Source organism: Varroa jacobsoni, unplaced genomic scaffold (genome assembly GCF_002532875.2).
Source record: "Varroa jacobsoni isolate VJ856 unplaced genomic scaffold, vjacob_1.0 contig01341, whole genome shotgun sequence".
Taxonomy (NCBI): Eukaryota; Metazoa; Arthropoda; class Arachnida; order Mesostigmata; family Varroidae; genus Varroa; species Varroa jacobsoni.
Genome location: NW_019214624.1, coordinates 47,570 through 63,730, shown reverse-complemented (window position 1 = coordinate 63,730; position 16,161 = coordinate 47,570). Strand labels below are relative to the sequence as shown.

Sequence of the window (16,161 nt, the reverse complement as noted above, 5' to 3'; positions counted from 1 at the left end):
TGTCAGTAGAGTATTTTAAAGCAACTGAGCAGGAATGCGCCTATCTCAGAACTAAACGTTTGTTGAAGTTTGTAAATCAACAGCTCAACGTAACGAGTAACGCTTTGACTTCAAAGGTAATTATTTTGAACATCTGCAGTAGGAGAAAATTATACATTCTTTTGTTCATTCAAATATTTAGTGTATATAAATAAAAAAAAATCAAATTATAATCATTAAATTATATATATATAGGGCGTCCCAAAAAACATATATATATATATATATATATATATATATATATGTATATATATATGTATATATATATATATATATATATACAGCGCGTCCCAACGTAGAACTTAATGGGCGCAAAAGTATAGCGTGTGGATTACCGAATCATTTTTCTTTAATCTTGATAAAGCGTAAATTGCAATCGATAGAAGGAGAAGAAAAAGACAATGCACCGGAAGAAAACTTAACATCGAATGCTTTATTAGGAAATCTCCTAGGCACACTCAGAATACATAGGCACTGTTTATGTAGGAGAAGGACTTCCCCGATTTCATGGCGCAAATCGTTGTGCACTGCCGTGGCCGATCGCCGAGGCTGTCCTGGCCCCTGTTCTACGAAGAACGTATAGAGAGAGCCGCTACATATCGCTTTGTCGTGAGCTAAAAACAGATTGTCATGCTGTGTGACAGACATTGGGGATATATACCTGGTTTCAGGTTATAGCCGAAGGAAGTAGAAATGCGATTTAAAGCATTCGTAAATTAATAGCTTTCTGTAACTTCCGACCAGTATTAATTATAATGGCTTCAGCTTTCAGTTGGTAAGTTTTGTTGCCTTAACTCCGCATGTGCGTAATAGGTTTCAGACGTTTCAGTGAGAAAAGCAGAGTTTGTATAAACTATACGTATCGACAGCAAATGTTCCCCCATATACCACGTATCTGCGTACGACCTACATACTTTTTCTTTTACTTTGAACAGAGTCTACTTTTGTTTGTACTCTCGTAAAATCTGGTCCAATTTGCCCCAGAAATTGCGTTTCTATTTCTCTGAGCCTTTTTAGTTACGTAATTAATTTTAGAAGGATTTTGTGAGGCTTTAGTAAACAAATGTAGGTTTCCGTCTGTCGTGATGCTCTCGGTGCTTACTCCAAGCGCTCTGTTCGAGCGTTCGTTATCAAAGCTCATCCAAATGTTACGTGGATGGTTTCGTATTAGACCCAAATTGTTTCAAGGGGGGTTTTCATTTTTAAATAATCTTTGTTTCTTGAGATGAGGCAAAAAGAACCTTTATAGGACTATGTCGTGTGCTTCGACCTTGACTGACAATATTTTCAGTACAGCCATTTTGATTTGTATTCAAGAACAGTGTACAGAGTACATCTGACATAGACTCACCTCATAATATTTGATTGGGGATACGCAGCGAGTGCTTGAAAGCTAATACAGGTAAATTTAAGACGGTCGTACTTCTTAAACAATATGATTTAATTTTTCTAGCCAGAAGCAATGATCAAACCGCGATTTCCAACAAAAGAAACATAACTTAAACAAATCTTGATATCAAGATCTTGATCGAAAGTAAAATCGTCTTTTTTTATTTACGAATACGAAAAATTAATAGACGAACTATTGACCTGTAACGAGTAATTCAAAAATATATCGGAAATTGGTGTATATATAGAAACATATATATGTATACTCAGCTCACCATGCAGCCGCGTTATGGCAAGTTTTATCATTGTGACTGTATTTTCTATGCGTTGTTCATATTCAAAACTAGATTCCACCATGCCACAGGTATTAATGCCTGTTACGCGGCTGCCGGCGACTAGAAGAACAAAGACAACCGCTTCATGTTGTCATGTCTTGGTAACAGAACCCACTATTACCATATAAGAGCTTCCATTGACGTAAACGGTAGGCTTCTTGAACTACACAGTTCTCAATTTCGCGCATCACTAGGCAGGTACAGCCGAAGCACCTCTGCAACCGATGTCAAAAATCGTAATGTGCCGCAGCCTCATCCAGGAAAAGATTAAGCCAGACGGAAATTGACATATCGAGACCGACAAGTTGAGTAAAATAAAACAAAGGAATTATAACTTCAGTTACTGTCCTAGATTGATCTAGAAAACACACTAAGGTACGACTTCCTTTTCATTCTTTGAGGACCCTATATATATATATATATATATATATATATATATAAGCAGTATTAGCATATACATATAGGAAATAATTCAGTACAAACGAGATGCCACCAACATTGCGTTTCCCTCTGTCTGATCGGTCGGTTCAATTGTTTATTTTTTAACTATGATGACTAGATAAAGTAGGCCTCCAGTAACCAGATGTGACCGTCTGCTAGGTGGCAACGGGTCGGCTCTCACGAGGATTACGTTACAGACAAACAGTTGTTGTGTTTTGGTCTATTTTTTCAATTGTCATCTTAGGAAAAGAAAAATCTGTTTTACAGCAAAAAATTACTAGAACAGTAATGTGTCGCTTGTATGGTATCCATGACACATAAACAATGTTATCAGAAGCACTACGCTACGCAAACGCGAGTGTGACAAAATGACATGCTGTCATGCATAATTTAAAAATCTCTTTTATCGAGTTATTTTGATACCCACATAGGGTCAGTTACGCTTAAAAAAATATGCTTTTTTTTTTTAACTAATTTATAAACATGCACGCATATAGTGCTTTCGGTGCGACCGATGGCACTATGTGTGCGCAATTATTAAAGAGTTCAGTGCAAAATACTTAAGGTCTACATATAGATGCACAAACTCTATCTTCCCCAAACTCATTGTCACAAGCGAGCTATAAGAAGCTGTTACAGCTACGGTAGGGTATTTTAGGTCGGCCTTACCCAAAGGTTAATAGCATAATTAACGTGCTCTTCATTACAGTGCCCATTATGATCCTAATTCTAATGAGTATATCAAATGTTTGGCTTTACGATAACAAAGTGCAGTGTTTGTAAAATCTATGACTGTTTATTACCGGTATTGTTATCCGTTCGTCAAACAAACGATGACGTTCGTTTTTTGGGTTCGGTGTATTTGAGGTACAAGCACGTCTAATAGACTTCGACCGACTCGAATCCACAGAGAGAAGCTAAAACCAATATTGTGTTCTGTGCTGTTTGCAACCTGCTAAAATGCCTAAATAGAAATAGATCACCGTATCAGCGGGATTATTCGTTGTATTGCAAAGAGTTGGCGTTTGCCTCTTCCACGCGGCACTCTTTCAAGGAGACTGAGAAAATAGAGTTGGTATATATATTTTTAAAAAGACTTAATTTAATATCCTTCGCGCAGTATATAAGCATGTTTTTGTTTTTTTAGATTGAACTGTTAAGATCATACGCTGCTCAAAAGTAGTTATGACCTAATACGTACCGGCTAGATAAATTAATTTCACATTAGTCTATCTTCGATTCTAGCGTGTACGTAAAACCACATGTTTAAAGATCTGAGCGAGGCTAGTTGGTCATTGAGCGCAGTTTAAAGCTGTGACGCGATAGTTCCTTCTGTAATACTTATTACAAAACCGGACCGGATCTGATCGTGTTAAAATTCATAGGCTAGAAACCGTTTTAACGGCACCCTTTAGAGGAGCTCGCAACAAATTAATGTTCCAAAGCCATAATGTCACCTCCAGTTGGACCTTTTCTTGCTTTTTGGCCTTCTTTCGCTACGTAAATGACATAAACTGCAAAAGCGAATTGACATTTAGGCTCTTTTAATCTGTTAATTTCGTATGAACATTTGACCCAAACATATTTGAATACCTCTAACTATGTTTCGAAGTGAAATATATTTTGCTGAAGTAATATCGGATACTATTAACGAAACTTCAGTTCCAGAGATCGCTACATTGCCTACCTGTATTCGTCTGCAAAAATTATTTGTGGGCATTTTTTGTGAGAGTATTTAGTACAGAATTTGTTTGTCTTAAGTGTAGTAGTTCAAGCACAGAGCAAGAACACGTAACGGAAGCTTTGTACCTCTGAGAAATCACTAAGCACACTTATCACATTGCAACACTTCCTCAGATCGAAACGGTAGTAGAACCTTTGCTAGATGGTAACTCAGGCCGTACAAATAATTATATTTAAAGGCAGTGCATTTGCGTACGCACAACTTGTGTAAAGAGTTGCTATTACTTACGATAGAACATCAGGCTAACAACTAATATATATTCGAAACTTCGACTGGCTGTAATTAATGCTTTTAGCGATTTTAAGAGATGCACAATATCCTAAAATATCGAGACTGGTACGAGAATTCGTTATTTGCGGAAACTATAGTAGCTTCAAATGGCTATACACAATTGAAAAATACAAACAAGAATATCGCATGAAAAAAAAATTAATTGGTGTCATTTAGGCACGGGCGTAGCCAATACACACACACATCCATTTTGTTGTTGTTATTTGAATGTTACCTGTTGAGGATTCTAATATTTGTTTTTCTTCGGTAGACATATCCACTGGCTTGTGAAACCTTATTCGACACCCGTCACCGTCTATTACGGCTTGTGTGTCTCCTCTGGCCGTTTTCGGTTAGCGCTTCGAACAGATCGCTTTGTTTTGGATAAAAGTGCATGAGTAACACATCTCTGCTTCCATAACCTTCCCCGAAGTGCACGCTAATTTCATCGATTTGCCCAATCAATGAGTGGGGCATGCTGTCACAGGGATGTCACTATTATTAATAGTACGCTTGAATCGAATATATCGCTTCAGGTCGCCCATAAGTAGCGCAAGTCACATTGAACAAGTCAAAATAGCGCGAAAGCTAAGGAATCAGACTGTAGTTCATCTTCTTTAAAAAAAAAATTAGCAGGTACTATATCTACCAGATGTAAAGAGTTGGTTACTTATTGTTATTGTGTCTCTAGGTGTGAGATTGTCTTAACGTCTCAACCAAAGCCAATGTTGAATCAACACATGTCTTTATATCACAATATTGTTTATTGTATACTGTTGTGTGGTGCCCTCATGTCAGGTTGGGGTCATCACTAGAGCCAGCAGCATTTTGAAGAAGCTATCTCCGTCTCTGAATCTATCCCTAGAATCTGATAGCTTGCCAAACTGTTCTGCCTGTGCGTTTTTCGAATGAGACTCACTTGGTTTATAGCTGAGGCTACGGAGCGCTTTCTGCGGTCAAGCACACTACGGCGAATTGGCAAAATGCCTGATGAAACCGTAACATTAGTCCTTGTTTTGGAGTCACCACTAGAAGATACGGCTCAGGCCGAAAAAGGACTATCATTGATCAACAGTGACATGAAGGTGCGGGACAATAACATGTCCGTATACCATTATGTCGAGACATCAAAATCACGATGCCTCTGACATCTGCTATGGACTAAAAAGGTACATTTAATACCTTGCCTATAACGAATACATCCAGCAGAACGTGTCAGTTCTAATTAGCAGCCCGGATGACTGCGTGAGCGATTCGGAATTGCGTAGTTCCAAAATAAGAGAAACGGTCTGTCAAATAATCTTGAATGTTCAGAGTTTTTTTGATGATAAATCCAGTGAATTAGGCCTTACGGGGTTTAGGACACCAACAGGTTATGAATGCAGTCCTAAGCGACGACCAATGAGTAGAGGTTAAATTTACTAAACATTATTGATAAGGTAGCTCGTGTGAATCTCAGAAGAAACCTTCAGTGTATGAGCGATTCGTTTCAACGCTAAAACCAACTTTGCCTTTATCTTGAGCTGCTGTTTTTCCAAGTCTGTAGACTACGACGCTGACTGTGCCCATCTTTTGTTGTTGGGTTCATTGGGGCTTTGTAGTGAGTATTTTATTAGTGTCGATTATATAATGCTCTATCAACTACAAGAATGTTACTATAGTGAAAAGTTTGGCCTGTATCGATGCAGCAGGTTAGGCCATAACATTTTTAAGCAAACTTATTTTTATGTAATTTTATGTTTATGCCTCTTGACGTAAAGACCCTTCTTGAGGTTAATACAGTTCTCTTAACGTGCCTATCAGAGGGAAGCTGGGCTTTCTAGAGTTTATCAATCGCTACCTCGAATCTTAATCAAATGCCCCGTATCTAATTGATAATAATTAAATTCGTAATGCGTATGTGTACACAGATATTATGAGGTATGTCCAACTCATTAACAATGACTTTCAATATAAGACAACAAATAATATAATTGTATTATCCATCCAATTTTAATTTTCTAAATCATAGTTGCGATTGTTATTTAGGAGAAGAGGGATAATAGAGTAATTAGATAGTAATGCACACAATGGATTGCTACGCTATAGAGAAAGCACATAAAATGCCAATCAATATGTATACGTTTAATTAGTATTTACCCAACTTGGAATCTATGTATTGATCTATGTATGGAAGAAAGGCATTGATCGCGATCCAATCTAATTCTAAAATACGACACTACACATTTTCGGTGTCTCTGCTAAACAGTGTTACTACAATATACAAAAGTAATAAAATGAAAGTGGCATGAAACAAATAACCGATGTATATACTATTTGAAACATAACGTTTTTAACCATCTAAACAAAAACGAAGTTATGACCCTATTGGGGTTGTAGTGATCGTTGAACGGCAAAACCATTAATTTACGTACGAGTTGTTAATAAAATGAATCTATTTGCGCTGTTTTTTTTCCGAAATTAATGAGTTTTACAGCTATACATGTTGGCATGTCAACTCAACTATTGTACGTCAGCAGCCTTCAAATACGACCTGTACGTGGCGTCTTTTCAACAAGGTACCTGACTGTCAATGTCCAGATTAGGCGGAGACCCACTTGGTCTAAGAGGTATTCACTGTTTTTGTCAAACAAAGTCTGTCTTGGGACTAAACGGCGGGCTACTAAATTAAAGCTCTTTCCAAATGTTTTCAAGTAAAGAACACCTGGTAAGAGATAGAAATATAACCTTTTTGCTACTTTTCCGAGTGCTAACTGCGTATACCTATTGACGATTTAGACACCCAGTTTGGTCGGTCCTAACGAATACAGTACTCTGACATATACTGTTACTCGAATAGGTAGCTTAGACGCCTATAAGCACCTGCCTAAAATACTCCAGTTTTTTCTGGGCCAGCCAGTCAGCAAGCTCAATGCGGCCAATCTGATGGAAGCCATTCGTCGAACGACTGCAGAAAACGTTTTCGCAACTGCAAAACAACGCATTGTATACATCAACCAGAACGTATCTATAGGTTTAAAGGGGAAATTTAAAGATAACAGGTGCTTTTGCAACGGTGCCAAATATTTATCATTGATGCAATTCGTAAAAATGATCGTGATTCGTGAAAGCAGACCGGTAGTATAAATTATAGTAAAGAACAGCTAAAGCAGTTCGAGCTGTTCGGATGGCGTATATTGATGTCAAAATTTATACTCGGCTGTTTTAGAGTCATTTGCTTTGATTATAATGAATTTCTACGTTTCTACCTGACATGCGTAAGTTCTTTCTTTGGAAGCAATGCTAGTGTATATATTTTTTTTAAGTAGAACGGCACATACGTCAGTACTCACTGGGTAATTTTATCTAGTATGGGTTTAACCAAACTGGCTATTCATCCGTTGTATGATATTATCTACTATATTTCTTTTGTTGTAAAACCATAATCAGTATTGCAGGCGAAGAAACTACGATAGTAATATTTTAGAAGGCCTGGGCTGATACCTGCATACCCCCAACGTAGGTATTGGGATTATAATAGAGCGGGTAATAAGATTTCATTTTCGAAATCTAACTACACCACTAGCACTCCGGAGAAATCGACCAGGGGGCATCAGAAATCGTTAGGGGCTCACTCTGACTGAACTGCTTATGGCCTAACCAGCATCGTTTTGCTAATGTGTAGTATCTAGTTATTCATATTGAAATAAGAGAAAGCACGTAATCACATATGCGTAAGAGAGCCGGTGGCGGAAGTGATTCGATCTCACCTCGATCCATTCTGCAAAATAGCCAGTCAATAGAATCCTTGGCCGAAACTTTTCACAGGCCGCTAAGTAAGTACGCATATATGAACTGATAAAATCACTAAAAGATACCACTCTTCATCCCCGCCTTTGGGCAGTCAACCCTGGCAAACGAAATCAGCCTTCGAGTCTAGCAGTCACCTCGGGAACGAAGAGACTTGTATCTGAGTGCGCAGATGTTTCGGCGTCTCAAACATTTTAGAAGCAGTCTAAAATAGAAAACGCATGAATGAGTAAACTAAAATGGGATAAAGGAGAAAGACATATGCCAGATAAGGGAAGATATAATAGATATAGTCGAAAAAGCTTCCCCAAACACGTGTAGCAGCCATGTATCCAATAGAGAAAATGGAATAACATTACATCCTTTGCTAAGCTGTATTTCTCTGGTAGTTCTACGTGCTGTATTTATCGAACGCAGAAAATGCTATGTGCTAACCATATTCTTCGTCGCCGACCGACTTGAGAACCGGCATATGCCGGTCACTGTGCCTTCGGCAGCTTAGAGAATACGACGTTTGCCGCGTGGGACAATACGAGGAAACGAAGGAGGGTTCAAAAGATGTGAAACAATATACTTTCTTCGACCGATGCTGTACATAAGAATGTGCAGCCCTCGCTAGTCTTGGGGGCCGGCCGAAAATCTTCCGCACCATAGGTCGGCAGGAAGCTGTCGACAGAAATCCTGACACATCATATCATCCGCATACTTTTTCTATTGAAAATCACTGTCCAGAGAAGGCCGCGCATATCTATGGGACAAGACGAGGAATTTGATGCGATCAACGTGTCTTTTTGGTGGCTTAAAATCTGCTTGTAGCTGGGATGCAGGAACTCAGTGCCAACCACATGCTGGGAGCTGAAGTTAAGTAGTAGAAGTAACTTCTTAAATAGTTTAAGTTTTTTTTTCACAAGCCGGCTATTCCAGTATGCACAGGAATTTGCTCATTGAAATTTCGCCATAGATTTTATATCCTTGACCTTTAATACATCAACCCATTTCTGTCCCTTTCGTTTAAATTTGACCCTTGGGATTCATCGGTTGTTTCTTTGAAGACCATTAAATCTTGGAGATAAAATTTATGCTTTACCATTTTAATTAAATAGTTGTCTCCAACTGCGCATAGATGTATTGTTTTACGAATGCTTCGATAAAAGGATAATAAGCATTTTTAAAGGCCAATTTATTGGTACTTAATGGGATATGTTCATTGGAATGTGACCTCAAGAATCTGCCGAAGCCGCACAACGTGTTTATACCTTGTACCGCAAACCTTTGTAATTAAGAACACCGCTAAAAAAATTTAAAAGCTTAAAACTAACGATGAAATCCTGGACTTGGAGGATACACTTTCCAACTCGTCTATAGACCAACAGAGTAACAGGCCTTCTCATTCAGTCTAAACATTTCCCCTTGCACCGAGCAATGCGTATTGATTGTGACATAATCTTAAGATGATGACAGTTCAGCGAACAGATTTACCAGACATCGTTGCTTCGTGGGAAAGCTATTAGGTAAAAAAGGGTACTAGGTAAAACTACAGACAAAGAAGTGAAAACACAAACAACATTTACCTGTTAGACTTAGGCTACCATAATTATTAACTGAACGAAAGCCCTAAAAATAAATACTGAAGCCTTAATTCCGCATAGCTTCAAATGGCTCTGCGGATCTTTTACGAATGTAACTAGCTCATACTCGTTGCACAGAATTCCGATTTTTTTTAACACTTTTCTTTCACACACGGTTGTCATTTGGAAAACAAGACAGCGCTATTCGTTTACCGGGAAAACTTATCTTTATACCTAGTGATATAGCTAGTATTCCTCTGTCGGTACCACTCATTTGTACCATCCTGTTCGTCTTAGTAAACTGAATCGTATATACAGATCTGGGGACGTAGGAGTCTGGGGTTTCTATAAGGCCAACCAGTTTGGGGTATGACTGGGGGAAAGGGCAATTACTTTCCTGAATGCTTGGAATTACCGAACCTCTTTTGGTAGGAGCCAGGGCGTACATAATTTGGAACATGCGCACTTATACGTATATACACAGAAGGTATTGCAGAGAGCCTACGTTGGGAAAAAGACACTTAAATCTAAATTATGTTTTAATCATTTGTTGACATTCTAGGTAAATAGCATGACGATGACCGATTGTTCCAACTTAGGCCTCCTAAGCTTAAAAGCGGTATCCCAGCAATTACCATTAATGGAAAACATTACCGGAGCGCGAGGTCAAAGTTTGTAAATGTTCCAAATGTAATGATTGGAGGAATACTATACCTAAAGATCCATAGCACATGCACAATAACGTACCCTAATTTGAAATGCATCATAACCTAATATATGTTTATGATGGTTTGTTCATATTATATTGTAATTAGATGCACCGAAGGAGTCTATATTATCCGTTAGAAGTGTTACTCGGTCCTCAATAAGGCCTTAATGGAAAACTCCAAATTCATTCTTTATTTTTACTTCGCCAAATAGCCCTATCTTTTCATGTTATCTGAATTTTGCGCTGAAGCCAACATTACTAAAACAAAATAAATAGGATGCGTCTTTTTTTGTGTATATTCTATTCTTAGCAACTAATAACACGTATCGCTGTGGTGGCAAAACAACAAGTCGAGTATGATATGAAGATACGGTGGACGTCCGTCTCGCCCGAAATGTTTGGTAAGCCATCACGGATGAAGTATTACGTTTAATGGGGCAATCACCAGAGTTTTGTGGAGAGAAGGTTTGAGAACAGAAGGATTCTCTTAGTTTCTTGACGCTTCGACGGTGGCATAGGTTCAGAAAAAGATCACACTGGGTTACACCTCAACATAGAATTGTGCGCCCGAGCTACGATTTTTCGTTAGGAACAGATAGGTTAGGGTGTCGGGGAACGAATGACTCAGTATTCTCATACAGTCAAAGACTTTGAAAAAAGGAAAGTGCTAGGAGCTACCTCTATAGATAGAAATGACTAAGCATACTGTGTCTTTCGAGAAGTGTTAGCTGAGCCGAGGAACCGAAAAGGGGGCACAGAGCACTGCACAGCGAGGAAAGATCTCCAGCGGCTGCCCTTACAAAGCTTCAATGCGCCTTGGCTTCTCTAGACGTACGAAATGCTCGCAATGTGATAAATTCTAAGAATTGGCCTCCCAGGAAGAATGATCGACTCTCGCTATAGTATCCGTGGGCCTAGGGACTAAATTATCTGGCAATTAATTATAGCAGGGTCTAATTAATATTGTGCATGTAGAATTGAATATAGGGATTGAAACAACTCGTAAGGAAAGTAACAAGTTGTTTCTACCCGTTCTGATTCTGTTGTATAAATATAAATCGGTCAAAACACTGATTGGTTCTATTTATTACATGCCCTTCAGCAGTACACAGCGACATACTGCTCACAGAGTATCGTCGTACTTTATAATCGTGATTGAAATCTTAACGTGATAATATCGTGAATAAGCAACACAATCAGATATTTATCTGCAGGTCGACACCGAAGATCAATGACTAACACATCGCAGCATTGCAAAGGATCAGAGTTATGAATAAATAACATCAAATCCTTGGACTTTGGAAGGAGTGCTTCAGGAGTAAGTCTCACTTTCACAAGTATAGCGTGTGTGTTTCGTTAGATAGAGTTTCAACGTTACCGAAACTAACCTGACTTGGAAGATCAAATTTGACCCTCACCAACAGATTTTGTAGAAGACTTAATTAATTCTTAGGATAAGTGGTAACAGTACCTGGAGCCCGGGAGCGCAGAATTTCTGGTTTGGATTCAGTACATCTACCTTGAAGGCTTATTTAATCCTTATAACATGAACCTACGTTGCCTTTGATCATCGTGACTTTAAGATACTGTGAAGAAAATGCCTACCCATATCACTACCAACCTTAACTTTAAAAAATGTTATGAGTGTCACACGGAGATGCTTACTTCATCAAAATTTCATAGCTTTCGGTAATGCGGTTGTTCGCTAGCGGTACGGTATAGCGTAAAAGGCCAGAAGATACGGGGCGTTAGTACATACCCACTTGATAATTAAGCCGATGCTACTTCTGAACTGGAAACAAACTAACTGCGGAGGCATTTTTAGAAACATTTAGAAAGCCATATACACGCAGATACAAACATTAAAAAATTCTTCATTCATTAGACATTTACTTAATCTGCACTAACGGCTGCTTTTCGCATTTGTCAAGTAAACTTTTCGAATATTCAAGCAGCTAACGTAAAACATTGCCATATATCTAGCTAGTTTACACCTGATTAGCAAAATTACCATAGCTATCCTGTATGCTATCTGAATACGTCATTGCCTTGTTTATCAAGTCCCGTAGATCCTCATGGTCGAACAAGCTATTACTTTCATATAGACTCCAGTAGCTCTTAGTGCTACCGTGTTTCATTAACGAAATGTGATGTACTCAAATGGATGAAATGTTACAGAGTAACTATTTGAAGATAGAGGAGAACTTTTGAATAAGGTTTTTTTTCAGTTTAGCCTCATTAACACGTTAACCTATAGAGATAGGCAAGTCGGTGATCTTGATACGACCACTATCAATTCGTTATTGCTAAGTTGATGCGGTCTGTTGGTTTGTCTGTGCGCGTCCTGTTTCTCGTATCTGACCCGAAAATAAAAAGCGATAAGTTGAGTTAACAGGCCAATTCCAACGACTGAAGATGATCCGTTGGGCCGACACACGCCGATGATTTGCAGACAACACAGAAGTTCCATTAAAGGGATTTATCAGGAGAAACGCTGATACATGCTGTGCCAGCCTAATGTTGAAATGCAGTTTCACTATATAAGAGATGCCACAGCAACATTAGTAGTCTTTTCCGTCCAACGAAAAATCTCAGACGTATCGAGTGCTGCTCTTGTCGCAAACAGCCGTGCCATCGTAAGCAGCTGATATTAAGACTCCATTAGATATAAGTAAAGTAAATAGGTAAAAAGGCCCGTTCGTCAACTAGCCATCTTTAGCCTTTGCAGCTGGCACGTCAATAATTTCCTTATCTTCTAGCCTTGGTATCGTCAGCAGGTGACGTCATGTCTGCACGCCCACAAACGGCTAAACGTATCCAAATAATCGATTGCAGCCACCCGAATCGCGATTGGTTAACGCCGCAATAGAAAGCTCTTTGCTCACCAACGACATGGAGAGGGGAAAGGCAAATTGAGTATGTTGTAACGTTTTTAGTGATTAGAAAAAATTAACTTGAAGACCATTGGCTTCGGCTGGCTGTTGTGCAATACGCATGAATCCGTTCAGGATGCTTTTGTTTCCCTAGCAAGCACCCATAAGTAGATGCAGGTGCATGTGAGATGGACAAGATTATTGTAGAGTTACGTTATATCACATACACACAGCAACTTTGCTGGAACTAACTTATTGTTTTTTGTTATTGGATGACTACTAGTAGACGATAATGTATATGTTTTGTATATATACAACGTTGTCTATTGTTCTCTGTTCTTCTATACGAAAATTACAAGGAGCTGCCTTCCAAACATATCAGTGCCTTGGAATCGTATTGAAAGGCTAAAAATTCTATTAAAAGGCTAGACAAAATATATGTATCATTCGTATTGTACTATATCATAAGGCCACACAAGTGTACACGTAACAACATCGCTATTACTTGTAGCATACGATGCAAATATAATTGAGGTTTCCCCTAACACCTGGAATCAGCTATTGTATATATATTAGAGAGATTAAAGAGACAAAGCGTAGGCCCGGTACCTTGTGGATATATATTTACGTGCAGCTGCTCAGAACACAAATGCTTTTATCATTGAAACTATGTCCACAGAAACGGGATATAGCAATAGTATTTAAACAGCGCAAACCTATCGGTCCCTTAGCTGTCCAGCGATCTTACGTGGGAGCGCATAGTCGATCCTATAAGGTTGCACGATCGTAAGGTATCCGTTTAGCTATCTGTTTGTAAAAAAACTGTGCCTCTATCAAAGGCTTTACTAGTGCAGTTTAGCATATTTAGTCTTTTGTACATTTTAAACTCAGATTTTACTTTTAATTTTTTCCAGTTACAGTGACCTTGTATTTACTCGTTTCTGAAGCCTCTAGCTGGTTGCGAGGAAGTAATTAACACTCGGTCATCTCAATTTTTCAAGGAAATAATTAGAGGGTTTAGTGACAGGTGGGCGACATTGGAGGACCGCTGTTGAACTTTCTGCTCAATTATACATTGTTTAGAATGAACTTAGCTACGGTTTGACGTTGCTTAGCTAGCGCCGAATGAGAAATATAATTTTTTGATATAATCATATTTAGCATTCAATGCAGTGCATTAAGGATATTTTCATAGCGTACAAAAAGTTACAATGTTGCAACATTTTCTCTAAACATATCATACGATTTTTTTAACGCTTTGATGCGTCGTATAATCTCTAAATTCTGCTATGAGACCCCGCATGATTACGATACATTATTTGTCCGTATATAATATAACAATGCATAGCAGCTCGCTTCAAAGCATCCATCCTCAGCTCTGATGGCCTCAAGAAGGCCAATGACAATTTAGCTGCTTATGTAAAAAAAACTGTCGAACTTTAGCACAGCCACTACTGTCATTTACTTCACTACTGCCTCTTTCTCTTTCTTCTTGTTTCTCGCGAAGGACGAAAACAGGCGACTAAAAAGGCTTTTTTTCCTTATTCCGCCGCGAACGCCAGCAAAAAAAGACGATTATCAGAAGCGTAGATTATATTACACTGCTTCTCAGACTATATTCGCAGCTGGAGGACCCCATAAAAACAACGAAACTTATTGTATATATATATATATATATATATTTGGTCATCGTTAGCAACGGGAGAAGAAACCCAAAGTATGGGAGAAATTCAGTGTTATATAGCCTGCTAAGTAAATCCGCTGAATGAGATCAATCTAGTGTTATAGGTGTTCCCCTGCCTGGCCGTCGGCCCAAGCAAGAATTAACCGACGTGACCCCAGAAAAAACTGAGTGGCTCCTCAGTCTGACTTCTCTTTAACCGCCATAGAGCCTAATGTCCGCAGAAGCAGAAAGCCATTGAAGATCTGCCTAACGACATCCCATCAAGCGTCGTATGATACAGAGATCTAATGCTAACTAATCCACTCAAACGATGCACGTTCCGGGTTAACCTTGGTTGTTGGCTGCAGGCCGAAGTGAGGACAAGTGACGACATGGCCCAAATGGCCCTAGGGTTCTTTTCAACGAAATACCTATTGATATTCTTTCCGGAAAAATATAAGCAAAATAACATACGGCCGCAGCAGACTATGGGTCATTCAATGCGTCGAAACTAATCTTCAAAGTGTATTCATGGTATCTACCTAAGAAAAGCTACAATATAACTTTATATTTGCATTCGCTTTTTTAAGATAATAATTTCCTGCTTCTTTTATTGAAAGGCAATCTAAGATAATGCTTGAATCTCAGCCGATAGATCAATTATCTATAATAGGCATTTATACAGCTATCTATGCAGACATTTGGTTCCTCAGCAATACATCATTGCAACCTATTTAGAGGGTATCTAAGTCGTTGACCTCCCTTCCAGGCCACCATGGTAAATCGCATCGAGAAATCTATTAAACAACATTTCCGTGACCATAAAACTGTTTAGTTATAACTCAAAGGAATAGGGATAATTCTGCTGCGTACCACCTTTCCTTTAGCGGACTGTAATTTATCTAACTTTAACTGCTACTAAAATGGAAAACACCCGCCTCACATTGCCTAGGGAAGTACAGCCTCCAAGCAATGAATGGGCTTTATGTGCTATCATGCGTACACCGACACTCGTCTAGCATAATTAAACGCTTGTTTTTTATAATTTTATTATTAGTAGAGTGCACGCTTCCCCACCACGGATACTAACAATGAGGGGATACAAAATGAATTTTATTACCTTGGCCTTTTTTCCTCAATTACGTAGTATATTCCAATGTGTAAGTAACCGCCACCGTCCCGAGCGTTATATTCTGGGCCATTTTGTCGTTACTATGGGCTTGTTGGACCCGCTTTCCATTCACACAAAACTCTCATCATCATCAGACATCATGCCGACAAAACTGTATCTTGACACCGTCCCGGTGTCACCAGCTGTTGAGCCATTTGTTCGTATAGTGA

At 38.8% G+C, this 16,161-nt stretch overlaps 2 long non-coding RNA genes across 4 annotated transcripts; one reads left to right on the top strand and one right to left on the bottom strand.

Moving 5' to 3' along the window:
• Positions 1-445: 445 nt before the first annotated feature.
• On the bottom strand, positions 446-2,307 carry LOC111271976 (uncharacterized). Its single transcript, XR_002687256.2, has 3 exons — positions 2,261-2,307; positions 1,885-1,978; positions 446-653 (listed from the first exon to the last, which is right to left on the bottom strand). It is a non-coding gene; the product is annotated as an uncharacterized LOC111271976 (long non-coding RNA).
• Positions 2,308-2,379: 72 nt separating this feature from the next.
• Positions 2,380-11,354, top strand: LOC111271974 (uncharacterized). 3 transcript variants are annotated; one of them, XR_015315552.1, is made up of 4 exons: positions 2,380-3,279; positions 6,695-6,776; positions 10,138-10,246; positions 10,595-11,354. It is a non-coding gene; the product is annotated as an uncharacterized LOC111271974 (long non-coding RNA). The 3 variants fall into 3 exon arrangements; XR_015315551.1 differs by having other exon boundaries at positions 6,695-6,827; XR_015315550.1 differs by lacking the exon at positions 2,380-3,279 and having other exon boundaries at positions 5,266-6,827.
• Positions 11,355-16,161: the final 4,807 nt, after the last annotated feature.